General features: G+C 40.7%; 1 protein-coding gene across 1 annotated transcript in view; it reads right to left on the minus strand.

Moving 5' to 3' along the window:
- myom2a (myomesin 2a) overlaps positions 1–9135 on the minus strand; it is a 38645-nt gene that overhangs the window by 21102 nt on the left and 8408 nt on the right.

Here is a 9135-nt window from a genome sequence, read left to right on the forward strand (position 1 = left end):
TACAATCTACCAGAGTAAAGACAAAGCTAAAGGAAAGTATCACCCTTATTGTGTGAATTACTCAGATGATGGCACTACAAAGCTGTATTTTAATATACCAAATTCCTAAAGTCTCTACACCACTACCGGTGTCAAACTTTGTAAAGTCCTAAAGTGCTCTCAAAGTATGACAGAAACACCTGGGTATTTGCACTCTGATGGTGTTTTTTAGTTTGTAAAAATAATTAACTAGTTTCTTAATTTGTAAAATGTTTGCTTTTCAATGAAAGACCAATGGACAGCAATATGTGGCATGGTAATTAACATAAGTACCAGAGCCAACTACTAAGGGAAAGGGGGAAACCTAGTCAGTTGTCCAAATTAATGTATTCAATTGAAATGTGTCTCCGCATTTAACCCAACCCCTCTGAATCAGAGAGGTGCCATAATCGACATCCATGTCTTCGGTGCCCGGGGAACAGTGGGTTAACTGCCTTGCTCAGGGGCATAACGACAGATTTTTACCTTGTCAGCTAGTTAGGGTTAATGATGGAGAGCATAGAAGGGAGGGAAATCACATGGTTTACTGTAAAGGAAGTACAAGCCAGCACAAAAAATATCATTTGTCAAATTTTGGCAGATGGGACACAACTCATCACCCAAAGCCCTTAATTTGTATTGTAATATTTCCTTTGGACTTTAATTAAAGTTTATAATTCTCATAACATTTTCGATTGGTAGCCTAAGCCTGGCTGACATCTATCTACAAGCATCAGTGCATTAAGGTATGTTTGTTTGGTGACCCCGCTTTATTTGAAGTGCATCTAATAAAACCTTTATAAAGGCTTCATTAAAGGCTTCATAAGCACTAAATAGATGCTTCACAAAGTATCTATAACCGTATACCATGCTCTATAAAGCTTCATAATGTGGCATAAATGTGTGACATAACCATACATTTATTTGTTCACATTTATTAATCCTTTATAGAGCATGAAATACAGTTCTAGATGATTTGTGACCCATTTATTTAGTGCTTTGAAGCCTATTTGAATGCTTTATGAAGCCTTAATAAGATGCACTTCAAATAAAGCGGGACCATTTGTTTTTTAAAGGGTCATTTGGATAATATTTTGTGGGTTTTGAGCATTGCTCTTCAAACCTTCAGAGGAAGTATAACATTGACTAGTATATCGACAGATAGATGACAAGACCGGCGAGAGATCAAAGATGCGGTAAGGAGCTGTTTATATTTCAGAACTGCATATATTTTCAATACTGTTGCCAGTTCTTTTGAGGTCAAACATAAGGGGCAATTGAGTAAGATCCTATGTTCTTACAGAGAGAAAATTAGAGAGTTAATTGACCAATACATCTCAGACACCCTCAGCTACATCCACACAGTGGAGAAATTCTGTGACAGGCATCCAAGGTGGATCCTGCAGAGAAAGGATGAACATTCCAAGATGAAGAACATCAAGGACAAGGCAGAAGGAATCGACCCCAACGTTGATAAAGTCATTAACTCTAAGGATAAGGCATTTCAAGAGTTCACAAACAAGAGTCTGACCCAGGTGACTGCAGACAATAGGCATAAGGAGCTGGAGAAGGAGCTGGAAGCTGTACTGAAGGACACTCTCAAGGGTACTGGAGAGGCTGGACTGCTTCATGGATGCTGTGGAGAGGCTGGTGGTCACCTCTCTGTTTGTATTTGCTGATGAAAACCGGTTGTGTCCTCTGCCTCAGGGGAGGGAACAAGCAAGTGTCTGAGCTGTCATCACCTCCGCTAGAATGGCCTGTCCTCTCCTCATCCACTTTAAGAGGGACGCTTCAGCCTTCTTTTCCTCATGCCTCCTCAATGTGGAGGTGCCGTACGAGCACCTGGAAAATTACATACACATCTCTGAGAAGCTGTGTGAGAGAATGGGATTGGGAAATGCGTAAGTGGAAATCAGTTTAAATTATTTACAACAATATTCAGATCAAATCAAAATACCTCAGTATGACACCATATATATATTTCAAAAATATTTGTTCTCAGTAAACTTTCACACAAAATATATCAGTATACTATTATCAAATGTATTACCTCATATAAATAATGTAAGTGCTCTGAAAGAGATTGAACCATGTATGCTCCCTCTATTGTTGCTGAATAAATATTTTATAAATAACACTTTTTATATATATTTCTTATAGGAAAATCATTTTGTGGAGAGAAGTCTGACAAAATCATCATTAGAAAACAATTTTTCAGAGAGAAGAATGACAACTTGATGATTGACACCAGCCCTGAAGTGAATGAAAGGTCCATGCAGAACATGTTTAACCATTTGTGCCATTTGAGTGATATCAGGTAAACCTTTCCAGTTTTGTTTTATGTTACATTTGCAAATACTAGCTTACTAACACTGAGGGCACACATTTCTGATCATTCATCAATTCCAGCAACATGTTTCAATGTCTCTGATGAAAAAGTGGAATATGTTCCTCCTGCTAGGATGGACCAGCACCTCAGACTGACGTTCCTGTTCCAGGACGCTGCCCTGCACTTCATTGGTCTGTTCAGTCAGTGCCACTCCAGAATGCTGGACTTTCTAATAGAGTTGGAAAAGAGAGCTGTCAAACTAGAAGAGATGAAGTTTGGGTCTGATATCTCCTGTGTGGCAGGCAGTGCAGTGGGGGCGACCGGAGGGGCTCTGACCATAGCAGGGCTTTGTCTTGCCCCTGTTACTGCTGGGCTGTCACTGGGACTCACCATTGCAGGGCTTGGAATGGGTGTGACCAGTGGTGTCAACAGTCTAACCACTGGTGTCACAGAGATAATCTTTAACAGATACCACAGTAAGGAAGCCAATACAGTCTTTCAACATTTCATAGAGGACATCCAAATACTCTGGGGGAGTATGGAGAAGGTGGCCAGCAGAATTCTTCCTGTTGTGGGGCATAACAGGCAGGCATTAATGATTGTGGTGATTATGGGAAAAGGTGGTACGAGTTTAGGAAAACAGATTAATGCCATAGTGAAAAATACCTCTGCAATAGACACCCTAAAGGGAAAAGGTGTGGTCATGGGTGCAGGCAAGGTGGGACTCCAAGAGGGCACTTGCTGCAGATTTACCTGACATTGGGATGCTGGCACAAGGCACTCCGCTCCACTCCACTAAGACATTAAGCCGATGTAACGTGGCCTCAAATGCCCTATTCATTGGCCTGGACGTCATCAATATCTGTAAAGACAGTGTCAGCCTCACCAAAGGCAGCAAGAGATCCCAGCTCATCCGAGCCAGAGCAGCGTTGTGGCGCACAGAGATCAAATCATGTCAGAGGATCCATGACTCACTGTGCCGAGGCATCTGGAGGTTCAGAAAGAGTCAGAGAATCCTGGAAAAAACATTTTACCTCATAGGGGAGATAGAGACTCTGGATCCACCTTTGGAGAAGATGGGACTTCTGGAGCCACCTGGAAAGGAGACAGAAAACGGTATAAAACTAAGTTAAATGCTTTTGCCCTCAAACTGCCACTTATATAGGGTGTCGAAAAGTGCCGGAAGCGGATGCGGGGTAATGACAATGGACCTACATGTACACAGTCTCTTCACTCTGTCCAGCTCACTATCACAGAAACAAAAGCTAGACAGTCAGGGAGCATTGAAAATTCCAAAAACATAGGACTATTTCAATGTGTCCCTCAGACTTCGTTAAAGACTCAATGTGGCCCACAAGAGAAAATGAGTTTTTCACCCCTGCTTTACAGCAATGTTAAGTAATATTATTTGCGTGCAATAGCAAGAAACCTAGTTCCACTGAGTCCTACTTTCACAAAACTGACATTGCTATTGGTTAATTCATTGCTTTTCCTTTGTCTCTATGTTTTTGCAGCTGGATACGAGCATGGTGTTGCAGTTACTGTTAGCATGTGAAATGGAGAAAATGAAGCCTGTGCATCGCTTCTACTAGTTTTTCTTTGTGTGGATTTTAAGATTACTGTGGATTGGTTAATAAAATTGATAATTATTATGATATGAAGTTGCTCCGATTTATGAATGGTAGATAACTACATTTTTATCCATATGCACTTTATCACGTTTCAGGTAAGATCCAGATGCAGACAACGTCAAAGTAACAACCGTTTATTAATCCAACAGGGACAGGCAAAAGACAGGTCAAGGGCAGGCAGAGGACAGTAATCCAGATTGGTGAGGCAAAGGTACAGGATGGCAGACAGGCTCAGTGTCAGGGCAGGCAGAAAAGGTCAACACCGGGAAAACTAGAAAACATGAACAATTGAGAGACAGGAACAGAGGGGAAAACCGCTGGTAGGCTTGATGAAACAAACGAACTGGCAACAGACAAACAGAGAACACAGGTATGAATACACAGTGGATAATGGGGAAGATGGGCAACACCTGGTGGGGGGTGATGACAATCACAAAGACAAGTGAAACAGATCAGAGTGTGACACATTTAGGATAATTACAACTTGATTCAAACGGACCTTTTATGGGCTGCGTTCACCAGGGCACAACATTGTGGAACATTCTGATAGAAATATAGTATGTATAACAAACAAGCGTCTCTAACATGTATAATATGAAATGCCTATCTTCAGTGCCTTCAGAAAGTATTCATACTTCTTGACTTATTCCACATTTACAGCCTGAATTCAAAATGGATAGATCTGTTTCTCACCCTTCTACACACAATACCCCATAATGACAATGTGAAAACATGTTTTTAGAAATGTTTGAAATACAGAAGTCTCCTTTACACAAGTATGCACACCCCTTTGCTATGACACTTCAAGTTGAGCTCAGGTGCATCCAATTTCCTTTGATCATTCTTGAGGTGTCACTACTTGATTGGAGACCACCTGTGGCCAATTCAATTGTTTGGACATGATTTAGAAAGAAACACACCTGTCTATATAAAGGTCCCACAGTTGACAGTGCATGTCAGAGCAGAAACTATTCCATGAATTTCAAGGAACTGTCCATAGATTGCTGAGATATAATTGTGATGAGGCATATATCTGGGAAAGGTTATAAAACAATTTCTAGAGTGTTGCTAGTTTTCCTAGAGCACAGTGGTCTCCATCATTGGGAAATGGAAAAAATATGGAACTACCCAGACGCTGCCAAGAGCTGGCCGTCCAAACAAACTGAACAACTGGGCAAGAAGGACCTTGGTCAAGGACGTGACCAAGAACCCAATGACCACTCTGACAGAACTACAGAGTTGTTTGGCTGAGATGGCAGAACCTGCCAGAAGGACAACAGTCTCTACAGCATTTTACCAATCTGGGCTTTATGGGACATTGGCCAGATGGAAGCCATTCCTGAGAAAAAGGCACATGACAGCACCCCTAGATTTGGCAAAAAGGCATGTAAAAGAGGCAAAAGATTCTGTGGTCTGATGAGACAAAAATTGAACTAATTGGCAAAGTGCTACGTCTGGAGAAAACCAGGCACAGCTCATCACCCGTCTAACACCATCCATACCGTGAAGCATGGTGGTGGCAGAATCATGCTATGCGGATGCTTTTTCAGCGGCAGGGACTAGGAGACTGGTAAGGATAGAGGGAACAATGAATGGAGCCAAATACAGGCAAATCCTTGATGAGAACCTGCTTCAGAGTGCAAATGACCTTAGACCAGGGAAAAGATGTATGTTCCTACAGGACAATGACCCCAAGCATACAGCCAAAGCAATGCTGGAATGACTTCAGAACAAGTTTATGAAAGTCCTTGAGTGACCCAGACAAAGGCCTGACTTGAATACCATTGAACATCTGTGGAAAGACTTGAAGATTGCTGTTCACTGTCACTCCCCATCTAATTTAACAGAGCTTGGAAGGAAGAATGGGCAAAATTCTCAAATCCAAATATGCAAAGCTGATGCATACATACCCAAGACAACTTAAAGTTGTAATCGCAACCAAAGATGTTCTACAAAGTAGTGACTCAGGTGTGTGAATACTTATGTAAATTAGATATTTCTGTACTTAATTTTCAATAAAGGTGTAAATAATTTGTACACATTTTTTTCACTTTGTCATTATGGGTTATTGTGTGTAGATGGGTAAAAACAAATACTTCATCAATTTTGAATCCACGATGTAACACCAAGTGGAATAGGTCAAGGGGTGTGAATACTTTCTGAAGGCACTGTATCTGTGACAATACTAGTTGTACTAATTGAATGCGGCTGTTCTAGGCCAGATTCTAGAACTTGTCACTGTATTCTAATGTTGATGTAGTGTAACAATTTGATTGTTTCAAAAGAGTTTCATCCCCATTATATTGTTGATCAAATCTAATACACAGTAAATTCAGCATGGTAATTACATGTCTGAATCTCCTGAATTATATTAGGTATGTACTGCCCTCTAGTGTCTTTTTGAATACATGACAAGTCTTGCTGTTATTGAGTGTTATTCATGGAAGAGAAGATATGTGCTGATAAGTGTATTATTTTCTAGTTAAGTAATGTGTCAATATCCATATTGAGTTCAAGTGCATGATAAAACAATTTCTTTATAAAATAATTGTGAATACCGTATCTGTAATTGTTTCCCTGAGATTGGTTTTAATCCATTGCACACAGGAATGTGGTTTTGGCTAAAAACAAAATAAATAAACAAAGAACCAAGAGGTATGATGGCATTAACTCAGAATTGGGGTGCTATCTGTTGTATGTGTGTGTGTGTGTATGTGCTCATGTGTGTGCGTGCCTGCGTCCGTGTGAGTGTCAGGTTATTGACCCCTTCTCAGCTGGATTCCATTGTCTATTTGGTGGGCACCAGCACACAGAGCACTTGTATGAGGAAGAAAGGAGATTATTGGAGCATAATAATATGATGAGCAGGGAAGTTTCAGGGGCCTCCACATTGGGATGCTGCTATATTCAGTTCAGTTCTTACTGGGGTTGACATTTGGATCAGTCTGAATACAAGGTTTGAGTCGATTCTATTACAACTCAATAGATTCAAGACATTGATATTCAATACATCTATATATTGGAAATGTGCCTATCATTCCAATTTGGAGAGTGTACATCAAATGCACAGAATTACAGTTAACTCCAACATTTGTGGCACCCTTAAAAAATGGCTAATTATATTTTATACTACTACAATTGCAAAGAGAAATACATTTTTAACAAGTAATACATTTTATTCTCAAAAAGATAGGTGTCAAAAAAAATTGGGAGGTGACTATAAATAAGACTAACCTATAGAATTGTAGGATATGGTGTCAAATGTTTTATTTTATTTAACCTTTATTTAACTAGGCAAGTCAGTTAAGAACAAATTCTTATTTACAATGACGGTATACCCTAACCCGGACGATGATGGACCAATTGTGCGCCGCCCTATGGGACTCCCAATCACGGCCGGTTGTGATACAGCCTGAAATCAAACCAGTGTCTGTAGTGATGCCTCTAGCACTAAGATGCAGTGCCTTAGACCACGGTGCCACTCGGGAGCCCTCAATAATTGTAGATTTGGAGACCAAGTTCTGTAATTTTCCAACTTCGGCCCTTGGAGTGGCCAAGCCATCTTCCTCACTATGTGTGGGAACAAGATACACTTGCGTTCAATACCAGGCAAATGTATTAAAAAAACTCCAAAAGATAGGTGTCAAAATTATTGGCACCCGTTTTCAAAACTCCGGCACCTTTTAGAGGATAACGACACTGAGCCTTTTTCTAAAATGTTTTATGAGTTTGGGGAAGACATTGGGAGGGATCCATACAAAATCTTTCCACATCCTTGATATCCTTCAGTCTGTGCTTATGGACTGCTCTCTTCAATATAAACCACAGGTTTTCAATGTGGTTTAAGACCGGAAACTGAATTGGTCATTGGAAAATGTAGATTTTGTGGTCAATTGACTATTTATTTGGGGATTCTGATGTGTGCGTGTGGTTATTGTCTTGCTGGAAGATCCACTTGCGGCCACATCTCAGCCTCCTGGCAGAGGCAGCCAGGTTTTGGGCAAAAATGTCCTGGTACTTGGTAGAGTTTAGTGGAAGCAAAACAGTCCCATAATAAAGATCCACCACCATATTTTACAGTAGATATGAGGTTATGTTCTGCATGTGCATCCTTCTTTCGATGCAAAAGCCACCACTGGTTTGCGTGGCCAAAGAGATCTATTTTCGTGTCATCAGACCATAACACTGGTTACAATCCAAGGACCAAGGCCGTTTAGAAAACTCCAGGCATTTACATTTGATTGTCGCTCTCAAAGTTTTTTTCTGGCAACCCTTCCAAAGAACCAATTGGCATGGAGGTGGCATGTCATTGTAGATTTGGAGACTCGAAGATGCCACCAAGTTCTGTTATTCTCCAACTTTGGCCCTTGGGTTCTTCTTTGTCTCCCGAACCATCTTTGTCACTGTGCGTAGGGACAAGATACACTTGTGTCCAATACCAGGCAAGTTTACCACTGTTCCAATTGTTGGTAATTGTGGTAAGTGGTATATTTGTGTCTTTAGCAATTTTTTGCACGCATTGCCTAATTTTTTGTACATTGTACAATCAATTAGTGAGAGAGGGCCTTAAATATCAAATGTATTTGTATATATCCCCTGTACAGATACATCCCATAAAAATTGGTTCCTGTTTCAGTCATGTCTTTGGTCACATAGCTAGCTATTCGCTGGCGTAAGTGGAGAAACTTCAGGCTGAGGAGTATGTTTTACACATCCCCATGTGCTACATAGGTGCCAGTCAGACAATTTTTATCCAAAGAATGCAACACACTTTGAAAGGCGGTGACCAACGCTGGACATCGACTTGACAAGCTTGACATTGAGACAAGCATGATGCAAGACTTTGCACTCACTGAGTCCCACAGAGTATTTGCGCATGTGCACGGGTGCAATTCACGCTGCTACAATGAGGGTAGCTACAGTACCACAACAGCAGAAAAGTTTAGCCTCGCACTTCAACGCTTCTGATTGTTGCGGAAATTGACCCACTACTACTGTTAACTTTGTGCATCTACATCATCTTGTGTCATCTCACGGAGTCTACCTTTTAACCTAACCTAATCTATAACCTGACCTTATGCATTACTGCCCCCAGTGACAAGAAGTGACATCCCAAATACACATAAACTATACAACACATAAATGGCTCCTAGCCTC

The sequence above is a fragment of the Oncorhynchus tshawytscha genome, linkage group LG02, assembly GCF_018296145.1.
Source record: "Oncorhynchus tshawytscha isolate Ot180627B linkage group LG02, Otsh_v2.0, whole genome shotgun sequence".
NCBI lineage: Eukaryota > Metazoa > Chordata > Actinopteri > Salmoniformes > Salmonidae > Oncorhynchus > Oncorhynchus tshawytscha.